Genomic DNA, 17,189 nt, shown 5'->3' on the forward strand with positions numbered 1-17,189 from the left:
CCGGATTTTTCTTAATCATCTATTCCACATTTATCGCAGTTAATGATTTTGGTTGTTGTATTTTTTTCATGTGATTCCTTACATCCGTTATAACAATCTGAATCCCACCATTCGTCAAGCAACAGAGGTTAGCTTATCATATTTTTTTATATATATAGTGTGTTTTATTCTTATTAAATTATCAATGTTTTGAAGTTCATATTCTTTGATTTTTCAGTTATCATTTGTTCAATTTAGCTTTAAAGAAACATTTAATTTCTTTTTAAAATTTATTTTTTTCCTATAAATAGACTACTGTTTTTAAGGTTAATTTTTGAAATTTGAATTATAAGTTTGTTTCTTTAATTAGACATTGTTTCTATAAATAGCTTATAGTTATATTTTTTTATAAAATTGCTTACTTCCTTTGCAGTTATAGATATTTATTTCTGAACTGAGTATGTCCTCCATAGTTTTTTCTGATGTGAGTATTTCTGATTCGATATTTTGTTCGAATTATGATAGTTAGTTATGTATTTTTTTCAATACGAATGTTAGTTTTATATATTTTTATTAAAAAATACAACAATTGAATACATCTTACACACGATAAAACATAACAGTCAAATTACCAAATAAGTTGATGTTTGAATTTGTATGTTGACTTATTTCTAGATGTATATCTTATATTTTTATTAACTTATTATTAATTTTAGGAAACTTATAAATATTTATAATAATTAACAAAACAATGATAATTTATTTATGTTAAATTATTTTGTCGATTTTGTCTATTCGTAATTTCCAAAGTTTTGTAAAGTAATATTTCCATTTATAATGCAATAACATATCAAAGTTATTTTAGATAAATTTGTTTCTTTATTAATTGACAATCATATTTAAGTAAAATGGAAACTACAATAGAATGACAAATAATTTTGATGTAGATAATTTATTTTTTTATCAAAATATATATAATATTTGTTTTGTTATATGGTATTACACTTTTAATTAATTATTTAACGATCATTTGTTGAGTACTAATAAAAAAATCCTTATTTTTATTGTCACAGTTTTCTATTTGAAATTGAGGTTTTGTTTTGATCAAAGTTGGGTTATGCAGGTAAGTTGTTTAAGCGATTGAACATGTTTACTTTTTTTGTTTTACTCTGTTGTTTATGTAGTATTCATCTTTAATCTAAGTGATTGAACATGTTTAATTTTTTTTAACTCTATTAACTTCTTTTTTTTCTGATTTTATAGATCCGACCATAAATCTTGAAGGTATGTTGTTTTACTCTGTTGTTTATGTAGTATACATCTTTAATCTAAGAGATTGAACATGTTTATTTTTTTCTTAAACCAAAATCTACATCAGATGTTTTTTGTTGATTTTTGTTATGTATAAAATCAAGTTTCCGGGTTTTTCTTAATCATCTATTCCACATTTATCGCAGTTAATGATTTTGGTTGTTGTATTTTTTCATGTGATTCCTTACATCCGTTATAACTATCTGAATCCCACCATTCGTCAAGCAACAGAGGTTAGTTTATCATATTTTTTTATATATATATAGTGTGTTTTATTCTTATTAAATTATCAATGTTTTGAAGTTTATATTCTTTGATTTTTCAGTTATCATTTGTTCAATGTAGCTTTAAAGAAACATTTAATTTCTTTTTAAAATTTATGTTTTTCCTATAAATAGACTACTGTTTTTAAGGTTAATTTTTGAAATTTGAATTATAAGTCTGTTTCTTTAATTAGACATTGTTTCTATAAATAGGTTATGGTTATATTTATTTAAAAAAAAATTTACTTCCTTTGCAGTTATAGATATTTATTTCTGAACCGAGTCTGTCCTCCATAGTTTTTTCTGATGTGAGTATTTCTGATTCGATATTTTGTTCGAATTATGATAGTTACTTATGTATTTTTTTCAATACGAATGTTAGTTTTATATATTTTTATTAAAAAATACAACAATTGAATATATATCTTACACACGATAAAACATAACAGTCAAATTACCAAATAAGTTGATATTTGAATTTGTATGTTGACTTACTTCTAGATGTATATCTTATATTTTTATTGACTTATTATTAATTTTAGGAAACTTATAAATATTTATTATAATTAACAAAACAATGATAATTTATTTATGTTAAATTATTTGGTCGATTTTGTCTATTCGTAATTTCCAAAGTTTTGTAAAGTAATATTTCCATTTATAATGCAATAACATATTAAAGTTATTTTAGATAAATTTGTTACTTTATTAATTGACAATCATATTTAAGTAAAATGGAAACTACAATAGAATGACAAATAATTTTGATGTAGATAATTTATTTTTTATCAAAATATTATATAATATTTGTTTTGTTATATGGTATTACACTTTTAATTAATTATTTAACGATCATTTGTTGAGTACTAATAAAAAAAATCCTTATTTTTATTGTCACAGTTTTCTATGTGAAATTGAGGTTTTGTTTTGATCAAAGTTGGGTTATGCAAGTAAGTTGTTTAAGCGATTGAACATGTTTAATTTTTTTGTTTTACTCTGTTGTTTATGTAGTATTCATCTTTAATCTAAATGATTGAACATGTTTAATTTTTTTTAACTCTATTAACTTCTTTTTTTTTTTTTTTTTTGATTTTGTAGATCCGACCATAAATCTTGAAGGTATGTTGTTTTACTCTGTTGTTTATGTAGTATACATCTTTAATCTAAGAGATTGAACATGTTTATTTTTTTCTTAAACCAAAATCTACATCAGATGTTTTTTGTTGATTTTTGTTATGTATAAAATCAAGTTTCCGGGTTTTTCTTAATCATCTATTCCACATTTATCGCAGTTAATGATTTTGGTTGTTGTATTTTTTTCATGTGATTCCTTACATCCGTTATAACAATCTGAATCCCACCATTCGTCAAGCAACAGAGGTTAGTTTATCATATTTTTTTTATATATATATTGTGTTTTATTCTTATTAAATTATCAATGTTTTGAAGTTCATATTCTTTGATTTTTCAGTTATCATTTGTTCAATTTAGCTTTAAAGAAACATTTAATTTCTTTTTAAAATTTATTTTTTTCCTATAAATAGACTACTGTTTTTAAGGTTAATTTTTATATTTGAATTATAAGTTTGTTTCTTTAATTAGATATTGTTTCTATAAATAGGTTACGGTTATATTTTTTTAAAAAAATTGATAACTTCCTTTGTAGTTATAGATATTTATTTCTGAACCGAGTCGGTCCTCCATAGTTTTTTCTTATGTGAGTATTTCTGATTCGATATTTTGTTCGAATTATGATAGTTAGTTATGTATTTTTTTCAATACGAATGTTAGTTTTATATATTTTTATTAAAAAATACAACAATTGAATATATATCTTACACACGATAAAACATAACAGTCAAATTACCAAATAAGTTGAAGTTTGAATTTGTATGTTGACTTATTTCTAGATGTATATCTTATATTTTTATTAACTTATTATTAATTTTAGGAAACTTATAAATATTTATAATAATTAACAAAACAATGATAATTTATTTATGTTAAATTATTTGGTCGATTTTGTCTATTCGTAATTTCTAAAGTTTTGTAAAGTAATATTTCCATTTATAATGCAATAACATATCAAAGTTATTTTAGATAAATTTGTTTCTTTATTAATTGACAATCATATTTAAGTAAAATGGAAACTACAATAGAATGACAAATAATATGATGTAGATAATTTATTTTTTTATCAAAATATATATAATATTTGTTTTGTTATATGGTATTACACTTTTAATTAATTATTTAACGATCATTTGTTGAGTACTAATAAAAAAATCCTTATTTTTATTGTCACAGTTTTCTATTTGAAATTGAGGTTTTGTTTTGATCAAAGTTGGGTTATGCAGGTAAGTTGTTTAAGCGATTGAACATGTTTACTTTTTTTGTTTTACTCTGTTGTTTATGTAGTATTCATCTTTAATCTAAGTGATTGAACATGTTTAATTTTTTTTAACTCTATTAACTTCTTTTTTTTTTTTTGATTTTGTAGATCCGACCATAAATCTTGAAGGTATGTTGTTTTACTCTGTTGTTTATGTAGTATACATCTTTAATCTAAGAGATTGAACATGTTTATTTTTTTCTTAAACCAAAATCTACATCAGATGTTTTTTGTTGATTTTTGTTATGTATAAAATCAAGTTTCCGGGTTTTTCTTAATCATCTATTCCACATTTATCGCAGTTAATGATTTTGGTTGTTGTATTTTTTTCATGTGATTCCTTACATCCGTTATAACAATCTGAATCCCACCATTCGTCAAGCAACAGAGGTTAGTTTATCATATTTTTTTATATATATATTGTGTTTTATTCTTATTAAATTATCAATGTTTTGAAGTTCATATTCTTTGATTTTTCAGTTATCATTTGTTCAATTTAGCTTTAAAGAAACATTTAATTTCTTTTTAAAATTTATTTTTTTCCTATAAATAGACTACTGTTTTTAAGGTTAATTTTTTATATTTGAATTATAAGTTTGTTTCTTTAATTAGATATTGTTTCTATAAATAGGTTACGGTTATATTTTTTTAAAAAAATTGATAACTTCCTTTGTAGTTATAGATATTTATTTCTGAACCGAGTCGGTCCTCCATAGTTTTTTCTTATGTGAGTATTTCTGATTCGATATTTTGTTCGAATTATGATAGTTAGTTATGTATTTTTTTCAATACGAATGTTAGTTTTATATATTTTTATTAAAAAATACAACAATTGAATATATATCTTACACACGATAAAACATAACAGTCAAATTACCAAATAAGTTGAAGTTTGAATTTGTATGTTGACTTATTTCTAGATGTATATCTTATATTTTTATTAACTTATTATTAATTTTAGGAAACTTATAAATATTTATAATAATTAACAAAACAATGATAATTTATTTATGTTAAATTATTTGGTCGATTTTGTCTATTCGTAATTTCTAAAGTTTTGTAAAGTAATATTTCCATTTATAATGCAATAACATATCAAAGTTATTTTAGATAAATTTGTTTCTTTATTAATTGACAATCATATTTAAGTAAAATGGAAACTACAATAGAATGACAAATAATATGATGTAGATAATTTATTTTTTTATCAAAATATATATAATATTTGTTTTGTTATATGGTATTACACTTTTAATTAATTATTTAACGATCATTTGTTGAGTACTAATAAAAAAATCCTTATTTTTATTGTCACAGTTTTCTATTTGAAATTGAGGTTTTGTTTTGATCAAAGTTGGGTTATGCAGGTAAGTTGTTTAAGCGATTGAACATGTTTACTTTTTTTGTTTTACTCTGTTGTTTATGTAGTATTCATCTTTAATCTAAGTGATTGAACATGTTTAATTTTTTTTAACTCTATTAACTTCTTTTTTTTTTTTTGATTTTGTAGATCCGACCATAAATCTTGAAGGTATGTTGTTTTACTCTGTTGTTTATGTAGTATACATCTTTAATCTAAGAGATTGAACATGTTTATTTTTTTCTTAAACCAAAATCTACATCAGATGTTTTTTGTTGATTTTTGTTATGTATAAAATCAAGTTTCCGGGTTTTTCTTAATCATCTATTCCACATTTATCGCAGTTAATGATTTTGGTTGTTGTATTTTTTTCATGTGATTCCTTACATCCGTTATAACAATCTGAATCCCACCATTCGTCAAGCAACAGAGGTTAGTTTATCATATTTTTTTATATATATATTGTGTTTTATTCTTATTAAATTATCAATGTTTTGAAGTTCATATTCTTTGATTTTTCAGTTATCATTTGTTCAATTTAGCTTTAAAGAAACATTTAATTTCTTTTTAAAATTTATTTTTTTCCTATAAATAGACTACTGTTTTTAAGGTTAATTTTTGATATTTGAATTATAAGTTTGTTTCTTTAATTAGACATTGTTTCTATAAATAGGTTACGGTTATATTTTTTAAAAAAAATTGATAACTTCCTTTGTAGTTATAGATATTTATTTCTGAACCGAGTCGGTCCTCCATAGTTTTTTCTTATGTGAGTATTTCTGATTCGACATTTTGTTCGAATTATGATAGTTAGTTATGTATTTTTTTCAATACGAATGTTAGTTTTATATATTTTTATTAAAAAATACAACAATTGAATATATATCTTACACACGATAAAACATAACAGTCAAATTACCAAATAAGTTGATGTTTGAATTTGTATGTTGACTTATTTCTAGATGTATATCTTATATTTTTATTAACTTATTATTAATTTTAGGAAACTTATAAATATTTATAATAATTAACAAAACAATGATAATTTATTTATGTTAAATTATTTGGTCGATTTTGTCTATTCGCAATTTCTAAAGTTTTGTAAAGTAATATTTCCATTTATAATGCAATAACATATCAAAGTTATTTTAGATAAATTTGTTTCTTTATTAATTGACAATCATATTTAAGTAAAATGGAAACTACAATAGAATGACAAATAATTTTGATGTAGATAATTTATTTTTTTATCAAAATATATATAATATTTGTTTTGTTATATGGTATTACACTTTTAATTAATTATTTAACGATCATTTGTTGAGTACTAATAAAAAAATCCTTATTTTTATTGTCACAGTTTTCTATTTGAAATTGAGGTTTTGTTTTGATCAAAGTTGGGTTATGCAGGTAAGTTGTTTAAGCGATTGAACATGTTTACTTTTTTTGTTTTACTCTGTTGTTTATGTAGTATTCATCTTTAATCTAAGTGATTGAACATGTTTAATTTTTTTTAACTCTATTAACTTCTATTTTTTTCTGATTTTATAGATCCGACCATAAATCTTGAAGGTATGTTGTTTTACTCTGTTGTTTATGTAGTATACATCTTTCATCTAAGAGATTGAACATGTTTATTTTTTTCTTAAACCAAAATCTACATCAGATGTTTTTTGTTGATTTTTGTTATGTATAAAATCAAGTTTCCGGGTTTTTCTTAATCATCTATTCCACATTTATCGCAGTTAATGATTTTGGTTGTTGTATTTTTTTCATGTGATTCCTTACATTCGTTATAACAATCTGAATCCCACCATTCGTCAAGCAACAGAGGTTAGTTTATCATGTTTTTATATATATATATATATATATATATAGTGTGTTTTATTCTTATTAAATTATCAATGTTTTGAAGTTTATATTCTTTGATTTTTCAGTTATCATTTGTTCAATTTAGCTTTAAAGAAACATTTAATTTCTTTTTAAAATTTATGTTTTTCCTATAAATAGACTACTGTTTTTAAGGTTAATTTTTGAAATTTGAATTATAAGTCTGTTTCTTTAATTAGACATTGTTTCTATAAATAGGTTATGGTTATATTTTTTTAAAAAATTTTTTACTTCCTTTGCAGTTATAGATATTTATTTCTGAACCGAGTGTGTCCTCCATAGTTTTTTCTGATGTGAGTATTTCTGATTCGATATTTTGTTCGAATTATGATAGTTACTTATGTATTTTTTTCAATACGAATGTTAGTTTTATATATTTTTATTAAAAAATACAATAATTGAATATATATCTTACACACGATAAAACATAACAGTCAAATTACCAAATAAGTTGATGTTTGAATTTGTATGTTGACTTATTTCTAGATGTATATCTTATATTTTTACTGACTTATTATTAATTTTAGGAAACTTATAAATATTTATAATAATTAACAAAACAATGATAATTTATTTATGTTAAATTATTTGGTCGATTTTGTCTATTCATAATTTCCAAAGTTTTGTAAAGTAATATTTCCATTTATAATGCAATAACATATCAAATTTATTTTAGATAAATTTGTTACTTTATTAATTGACAATCATATTTAAGTAAAATGGAAACTACAATAGAATGACAAATAATTTTGATGTAGATAATTTATTTTTTTATCAAAATATTATATAATATTTGTTTTTTTATATGATATTACAATTTTAATTAATTATTTAACAATCATTTGTTGAGTACTAATAAAAAAATCCTTATTTTTATTGTCACAGTCTTCTATGTGAAATTGAGGTTTTGTTTTGATCAAAGTTGGGTTATGCAGGTAAGTTGTTTAAGCGATTGAACATGTTTAATTTTTTTGTTTTACTCTGTTGTTTATGTAGTATTCATCTTTAATCTAAGCGATTGAACATGTTTAATTTTTTTAACTTTATTAACTTCTTTTTTTCTTTTTTTTTTGATTTTGTAGATCCGACCATAAATCTTGAAGGTATGTTGTTTTACTCTGTTGTTTATGTAGTATACATCTTTAATCTAAGAGATTGAACATGTTTATTTTTTCTTAAACCAAAATCTACATCAGATGTTTTTTGTTGATTTTTATTATGTATAAAATCAAGTTTCCGGGTTTTTCTTAATCATCTATTCCACATTTATCGCAGTTAATGATTTTGGTTGTTGTATTTTTTTCATGTGATTCCTTACATCCGTTAAAACAATCTGAATCCCACCATTCGTCAAGCAACAGAGGTTATTTTATCATATTTTTTTATATATATAGTGTGTTTTATTCTTATTAAATTATCAATGTTTTGAAGTTTATATTCTTTGATTTTTCAATTATCATTTATTCAATTTAGCTTTAAAGAAACATTTAATTTCTTTTTAAAATTTATTTCTTTCCTATAAATAGACTACTGTTTTTAAGGTTAATTTTTGAAATTTGAATTATAAGTCTGTTTCTTTAATTAGACATTGTTTCTATAAATAGGTTACGGTTATATTTTTTTTAAAAATTGCTTACTTCCTTTGTAGTTATAGATATTTATTTCTGAACCGAGTTTATCCTCCATAGTTTTTTCTGATGTAAGTATTTCTGATTCGATATTTTGTTCGAATTATGATAGTTACTTATGTATTTTTTTTTCAATACGAATGTTAGTTTTATATATTTTTATTAAAAAATACAACAATTGAATATATATCTTACACACGATAAAACATAACAGTCAAATTACCAAATAAGTTGATGTTTGAATTTGTATGTTGACTTATTTCTAGATGTATATCTTATATTTTTATTAACTTATTATTAATTTTAGGAAACTTATAAATATTTATAATAATTAACAAAACAATGATAATTTACTTATGTTAAATTATTTGGTCGATTTTGTCTATTCGTAATTTCCAAAGTTTTGCAAAGTAATATTTCCATTTATAATGCAATAACATATCAAAGTTATTTTAGATAAATTTGTTTCTTTATTAATTGACAATCATATTTAAGTAAAATGGAAACTACAATAGAATGACAAATAATTTTCATGTAGATAATTTATTTTTTTATCAAAATATATATAATATTTGTTTTGTTATATGGTATTACACTTTTAATTAATTATTTAACGATTATTTGTTAAGTACTAATAAAAAAATCCTTATTTTTATTGTTACAGTTTTCTATTTGAAATTGAGGTTTTGTTTTGATCAAAGTTGGGTTATGCAGGTAAGTTGTTTAAGCGATTGAACATGTTTACTTTTTTTGTTTTACTCTGTTGTTTATGTAGTATTCATCTTTAATCTAAGTGATTGAACATGTTTAATTTTTTTTAACTCTATTAACTTCTTTTTTTCCTGATTTTATAGATCCGACCATAAATCTTGAAGGTATGTTGTTTTACTCTGTTGTTTATGTAGTATACATCTTTGATCTAAGAGATTGAACATGTTTATTTTTTTCTTAAACCAAAATCTACATCAGATGTTTTTTGTTGATTTTTGTTATGTATAAAATCAAGTTTACGGGTTTTTCTTAATCATCTATTCCACATTTATCGCAGTTAATGATTTTGGTTGTTGTATTTTTTTCATGTGATTCCTTACATCCGTTATATCAATCTGAATCCCACCATTCGTCAAGCAACAGAGGTTAGTTTATCATATTTTTTTTTATATATATAGTGTGTTTTATTCTTATTAAATTATCAATGTTTTGAAGTTTATATTCTTTGATTTTTCAGTTATCATTTGTTCAATTTAGCTTTAAAGAAACATTTATTTCTTTTTAAAATTTATTTTATTCCTATAAATAGACTACTGTTTTTAAGGTTAATTTTTGAAATTTGAATTATAAGTTTGTTTCTTTAATTAGACATTGTTTCTATAAATAGGTTACGGTTATATTTTTTTTTTAAATTGCTTACTTCCTTTGTAGTTATAGATATTTATTTCTGAACCGAGTTTATCCTCCATAGTTTTTTTCTAATGTGAGTATTTCTGATTCGATATTTTGTTCGAATTATGATAGTTACTTATGTATTTTTTTCAATACGAATGTTAGTTTTATATATTTTTATTAAAAAATACAACAATTGAATATATATCTTACACACGATAAAACATAATAGTCAAATTACCAAATAAGTTGATGTTTGAATTTGTATGTTGACTTATTTCTAGATGTATATTTTATATTTTTATTAACTTATTATTAATTTTAGGAAACTTATAAATATTTATAATAATTAACAAAACAATGATAATTTATTTATGTTAAATTATTTGGTCGATTTTGTCTATTCGTAATTTCTAAAGTTTTGTAAAGTAATATTTCCATTTATAATGCAATAACATATTAAAGTTATTTTAGATAAATTTGTTTCTTTATTAATTGACAATCATATTTAAGTAAAATGGAAACTACAATAGAATGACAAATAATTTTGATGTAGATAATTTATTTTTTTATCAAAATATATATAATATTTGTTTTGTTATATGGTATTACACTTTTAATTAATTATTTAACGATCATTTGTTGAGTACTAATAAAAAAATCCTTATTTTTATTGTCACAGTTTTCTATTATGAAATTGAGGTTTTGTTTTGATCAAAGTTGGGTTATGCAGGTAAGTGTTCAATCTCATGTTAATTTGATAACGCCTCAATCTTAAACTTCAAGATCTCGAGTAAATGTGATGTTTATTTATGTTACTTAATAACAGGTAAATGGGGGATATCTACAAATTTTGATGGTACACGACTTTTCGTTAACGACAATTTTGATCAGATGCTGACATTCAAGGAAAAGTGAGCAAAAGTTATTATTTTAATTTTTCTAATTGTATCAACTAAATTTTTATTTATATTTTGTTGTTCATTTTAGATTATGGTTTCATTTATATTTTAACTACTATCAGAATCTTAATACGCTTTCATTTATATTTTAACTACTATCAGAATCTTAATACCATGTTGGGTCGAAGATGCTATGCTGGTGAACTTAAGCGTAATTTGAAAGCCGTTTATGATGTGGATTTATGTTCTTCTCAGTCTTCCACTAAACCGCCTAAGGGTGATTGTGAGAACAATGAAGGTTTGAATGTGAAGGTGGGTCTTTTGAATCCAAAGCTGGAAAAGTAGTCTCAGAATCTAATAGTCATCTCAGTTTCGTCAAACAGTTTTCAATTTTTTTTTTCGTTCAATCGTATTCAGAACATTTATGTCAGTACTTGATGTTGCTTTTTACTCAATGTTTGTTGCGGTTTATCTTGATTTTTGTTTATTACTGTTATATCAATAAGAGATGATATTATTAATTAGCATTTGTATTTTTTTGTACGTAGAGTTATATTTATTATTGTGTTTTAATATTTAACATTTTTATTTACTACTCATCATCTTATGTATGACAACGAATACATTGAGTGTATTATTTATAGTAAATTGTTAGTGAAAGTGATTTTGTAAACTTTTGTAACTATTAGAGATCTATGAGGGGTGAATTTGTAATTATATTTTATTTACTTCAAAATTGGTACAACTCAAAACAAAACCATCATATCACCTGCAACATCATTACCCATCAAGAAGAAGTCTTTCACCTCCTCTCTCGGTTATCGCTTCCTCACCGCCATTGTTGGCTAGGGTTTCAATCTTCAATACTCTTTTGCAAAATACACTACAATCAACCGAAATTAGGTATGTTGTTGATCTTTAATCCGGTTATTGTGAGGTTTTCGTCCTATTGTTTTGCAATGTTCCGATTTTGATGTTATATTTACAAGATTTAACAATATTCTTATGTTCAATCAACTGTTATACACAATTTTCTTTAATAACAATCCGATTTCGATTTTGATGTTATCTTTACAAGAATTTCCCACTTTTTTATGTTTCTTAATTTCCTTTTTCATGGTAAACCGTAATTATTTGATAACAATGTGATTAAAATTTACGTTCACAGATAATAGGTTAGTGAAATTTGGTTATTGTTTGTACTATTGATTTATATGTATACTTTCTTTATTTAACAGTAATAATTTTCCATCTTTAGTCATTGTTAATTGGAAGAATAAAATATTTTCTTTGTTTTGAATATGTTTATTTTTTGATGTTATCATTTTATTTCTTGCTCTAAAAAAATGTTGATAATAATTTTACAGATATGGATCCAAAAAGAAGTAGTTGTTCTTTCTTGAAGTTAGTCGATGTTCATAATCCTACAAAAGTGGTATGTATTTTTTGTTATTATGTTTACAAAAAATATGTTGATACTTATATGTCTTTTGTTTCAAATTATAGGAAATACCGAATGATTTTGCTACATTATTGTGGGGAGAACAATTCCCATATGGTGATTGTATTAAAATTATTGCTGCTGACAACTTATAGATTGTTCAAATTGAAAAATATGGGTTGGGTCCTATTTTAGGTGATGGGTTTGGTAAAGTCGTTACGGACAGTGGTTTACAAAAAAATGATTATCTGTTGTTCAACAGTCTTGGACCATGTACATGGTATCTCGATGTCTTTAAGTCATGTGTTTTGGATAACTCTTTTATCACTTCTATTAGAGTTGATGATGATTTCATTGTAAGTACTGTATATAAAATAATTACTTTTTTATGTCAATTTTGTTTTGTGCATATTTTGTTTAACATAATTGTTAACAAATTTACAGCTCATGGTGGACAAATTCTGGGGACAGTTTTATGGCAGCAGTTATAAAGGTGGATCAGCAACTCTTTATCTCGGTGATAGGTTTTGAAATGCGAAAATGGAGGCGTTGTCCGACAAATGCGCTTTCACTGATGGATGGTCTAATTTGATTAGGGATCTTGAATTAGATTCCCGGACTACTTTTATTTTTACAATGGCTGGATATGAGACTTCTGAGTTGTCCGTTTTTAATCATGAAACTGGTACTCAAATGTATTTCAAGAAGGTTGACGTTGTTGTGTTGGATGATCCTATTTACGGAGATGATGGTTTTGATTTACTGCTTGCGGTTAGTGTTATTATGCTTACAATATATTTTTTTCATAATACGAGGTAATTAGTTAATCTTGAAGTTAACATTGTTGGTGTTTTTGAATATTATTTTTTTGTAGTCGGAACACAAAGAAAAGGTTATTACCTACGAAAGTGATGTTGATGAAGATCTTGGTGGTGATATAGTTGGTGAATCTAACCGCCTTTCATCTTCCTTTGATGCCTATCGGTCTCATGTAAGTGTTTCACAATGTGCCTTATATATATTATATAATTCTTCTAATTACTTTCTTCTGTACTTATATGTTTATCATTCATTATTATGTAGAATGACCCAAAAGGAAAGTCAAAGATTGTGTCACACCCCCAAAATCCACATGCGGAACACCACCGCTCGGAGGCGTGACTGACCAGGATCCAGCCACCAATTATACTGAGCAATTTAATTAATAACATAAGTAATACTCACCAACCACACGGTTGGCAAATATCATAATCAAAGTTTCAAAAGTATTTAAGGTTAAGTAATAGTTCAGATAAGTGGCGGAAGCATAGACAAAATAGTTTAGAACAAGATTCTTAGTTCAAGTTTGTTTAGAACCCAACACACGGGTTAGACGACCACTACACATCCGCAAGCTGCAAGCTCCTGAGTCACTGGGTACCTGCAAAGCATGCAGTAAGGTGTCAACATAAAGTTGAGCGAGTTCACTAGTCGTCCAGTTTTAGGTTTCGAAAAACATAAGTTGTTTAGATAAAGCATTTATAATCACGTTGTGGGGAGCTACCCCATCTGTAAGCTCACTAAACTGTAGATACCGAAACTGTTGACGGAAAGTTGTTGTGCCCTGAGTCAATGTCTATCGTCATTGACCAAGATGCAAGGTCTACTAGTTCACGCCCGATCTCCCCCGGTCACGGTGTGAGGTTGTCAAACCTAATAGCGCTATCAACTAATAACCCGTTCGCCCCCGGCGATTAATCGGTACTGTAAGCAGGGACTTAAGGTGATAGAGTTTTGTTTAGCTTGGCTAGTTGTGATTTATAAATAATATCCAAACATATCCCCCCCGGAGATAGTAAATACCCATTCGGATTTCCCCCGGAAATAATAGTTCAAAAGTATTTTTCCCAAAGTTGGCAGTTTGTTCGTGTCCCTCCTTGGGATGCATGCTTTTAGTGTGTGAACTCACCTTGGGTTGCTCGGCAGATTAGGTTACTTGTCAAACACGCTGGTCACCACGTCCTAACATGGTCACCAGTATAGGTCAGGTTTGGTGTACAAGGAATCACGTATATCTTACAAGATTCTAACACAATACATGCAGTTTAACATATAAGTTATTGGGCCGGCCCTAAAGATTCACACAGTTGACAATTAGTCCAGCAAAGCACATAGTCCAAACAATCAGGTGGCCCAAACCAATTCAAGTTTTGGCCCAATAACTAAGTGAGCAGCCCAGTCGAGACAAGGGGGTCTCGACTCGAGAACTTGCGGTCTCGAGTCGCAACCAAGAGGTCTCGAGTTGTACTGGCTGGTTTCGAGTGGTGCAGGCTTGACTCGCAACCTCAGAGGTTCCGAGTCTGGTCTCGAGTTGTCACGAGGAGGTCTCGAGTCGCAACCGTTGCGGTCTCGAGTTGTCACGCCGTGGTCTCGAGTCGCAATGCTGGTCTTGACTTGTTCACGTGCTGATTCAGATACATCAGGCCAATTTGTACTATGCATCAGGCCCATTTTAAGAAATAACCAATGAGGGTTAACTAACAAGTTTTCTAAACTGACAATTAATTAAAATGGATCAAACATTACCTTTTTCAAATCTTCAACCCATATTCAACATGTTCATCATAAGTTCATCATTTTTGGGTTTTCATATTAAACATAACGATGCATTCTTTGAACCAAAATCACATGTTTAACAAGATCATTTTGCAAGAAACAAACGAAACATTCATTTTGTAACCTTGAACATAGTTCGGTTGGCCATAAACACTCTTAAACTACCGTTCATTAGCCATTTTTAAACATTTTATCAAGCATTAACATATAATGGTTTACACATGTTGTTAATACTCACAAATCATGCGAAAATCATGGATAACACTTCTAACTAAACACCTTCTAGTTCATAAAACACACATATATCCTACACACACATTAGAACACTAACCGGTTGTGAAAAGGCACTGAATCAAGGAGAAACCGAGAAAGTGAAGTGTCCGGGTGATGCTGACGAGCTTGTCCGAGTTTCTTGACCGAGATTCTTTGTTGTTGCCGGTTAGATCCGAGCTTGAACCGAGAATTTGGGAGAGAAGGTGGTGTTGTTGAGGGTTTTTAGTGAGAGAGAAAAGGAGTGTGTGTTTATGTAAAAATGAAGGAAGTGGGGAAGGTTTGGGGGTTTTATACTTGGTTTTGAGTAGGCTAAGGGGTTTTCGGCCCAACCAGTTACGGCCCACTTGAGACCGAGTGGCCCACTCGAGACCGAGTGGTCTCGAGTCATGGTCTCGACTCACTAGCACAACACATAAATATATATATATATATATATATACATACATACAACACATAGTATGTAAGAAGGTCACGTTTCCATTTAATAATATGTATATATATACAAAATGATATTACAAGATGTTTGTTCGGAAAAGCTAGAGTGTCACATTATCCCCAAGTTTTAAGAACTTTCGTCCCGAAAGTTAAAGCAGCCACTGCCAAGCTAGTGCGTGTAAGAGTGTTTCAACGGGGTGTCACAGACTGTATTTGATCACGAGACTGTATCTGCAAAGGTTGTTTGTTATATGGTATTTAATTTAATACTTTATTTCAATACATATTGTTGGTGCAGTCATCTGTCGTCTTCGTCTTATGTCGAGTCTCGGGTTAGTTGCAGATCTGATTAGGCATGAAATATGAAAATATTGAAGGCTGGTCGTTTGAAGACAATCTTCCGTTTGAAGTTTTGGTTCCATTTGAGATGATGTTGATCGTTTGAATGTAACCTTATCGTTTGAATCCTATCCGTTTGAAACCCTTCCGTTTGAAGGGTGACCGTTTGAAGGATGGCATGTCATCTTCAAACGGTCAGGGATCTCCTATAAATACCTTTCAAACGGATTCAGTTGTAACGATCTGATTTTCGACGGCGAAGCCCTGTCAAAGTGTATTTGTACTGTAAAAGTGTCAAAGATCAATAAAAGAGACAATTAAAAGTGAATACAAGCTGAACGAAGACCAAATCAATGAATTCCGCCTCTGATTTGGTCTAAGCACTCTTCTGATCGACTCGTCAGGACGTCTCACAATCCTACATGTGGTATCAGAGCTCAGGAGGAAGAGTTCTTACCTTTTAGCTTGTTTTTCGCTCAAAATTCTGATTTCTACACCTTCTTTCATCAGTTCAGGGTGTTTTTACCGGACAAAATTGGATCAAAATCTCATCGATTGTGTGTTACTGGACATAGACAAAGCCTTGAAAGTTTCAGTTTAAAATTCGACGTAAAACGGGTAAAAATGACTTGAAACAAGGGTTCCGTTTGAAAGAAGATTAGACTATCCGTTTGAATCAGAAACCTATCGTTTGAAACTTGGATGTTCGTTTGAAGGATCATTTGAAACTGTTGCCTATCGTTTGAAATTGGTTTCCGATCGTTTGAAAGAGACCATTCCGTTTGAAAACAGTTCCCATTGTTTGAAGCTGTTGTCCAATCGTTTGAACCGGATCCTGTTGTTTGAAGTTTACTTCCTATCGTTTGAAAGGGTCCCGTTTGAAAAAGGGTTTCGTTTGAAAGTAGATATAGTTTGAACTTGATATTTTGTTTATTGATACTGTCTTGAAATACGTGTTTCCAAATCATGGATATCAATTTATTTAATATGACTCAAGA

At 26.9% G+C, this 17,189-nt stretch overlaps 2 long non-coding RNA genes across 4 annotated transcripts; both read left to right on the forward strand.

Moving 5' to 3' along the window:
- Positions 1-11: 11 nt before the first annotated feature.
- Positions 12-6,880, forward strand: LOC110895925. Of its 3 annotated transcripts, XR_002567452.2 has the most exons (8): positions 12-127; positions 1,811-1,861; positions 3,861-3,910; positions 4,054-4,335; positions 5,263-5,312; positions 5,456-5,737; positions 6,666-6,715; positions 6,857-6,877. It is a non-coding gene; the product is annotated as an uncharacterized LOC110895925 (long non-coding RNA). The 3 variants fall into 3 exon arrangements; XR_002567455.2 differs by lacking the exon at positions 5,263-5,312; XR_004874953.1 differs by lacking the exons at positions 5,263-5,312; positions 6,666-6,715 and having other exon boundaries at positions 6,857-6,880.
- A 1,202-nt stretch (positions 6,881-8,082) lies between these two features.
- Positions 8,083-11,569, forward strand: LOC118484902. The gene is made up of 5 exons (XR_004874954.1): positions 8,083-8,130; positions 8,278-8,298; positions 9,488-9,537; positions 11,036-11,120; positions 11,271-11,569. It is a non-coding gene; the product is annotated as an uncharacterized LOC118484902 (long non-coding RNA).
- The last annotated feature ends 5,620 nt before the right edge of the window (positions 11,570-17,189 follow it).

The sequence above is a fragment of the Helianthus annuus genome, chromosome 12 (genome assembly GCF_002127325.2).
Source record: "Helianthus annuus cultivar XRQ/B chromosome 12, HanXRQr2.0-SUNRISE, whole genome shotgun sequence".
Lineage (NCBI taxonomy): Eukaryota > Viridiplantae > Streptophyta > Magnoliopsida > Asterales > Asteraceae > Helianthus > Helianthus annuus.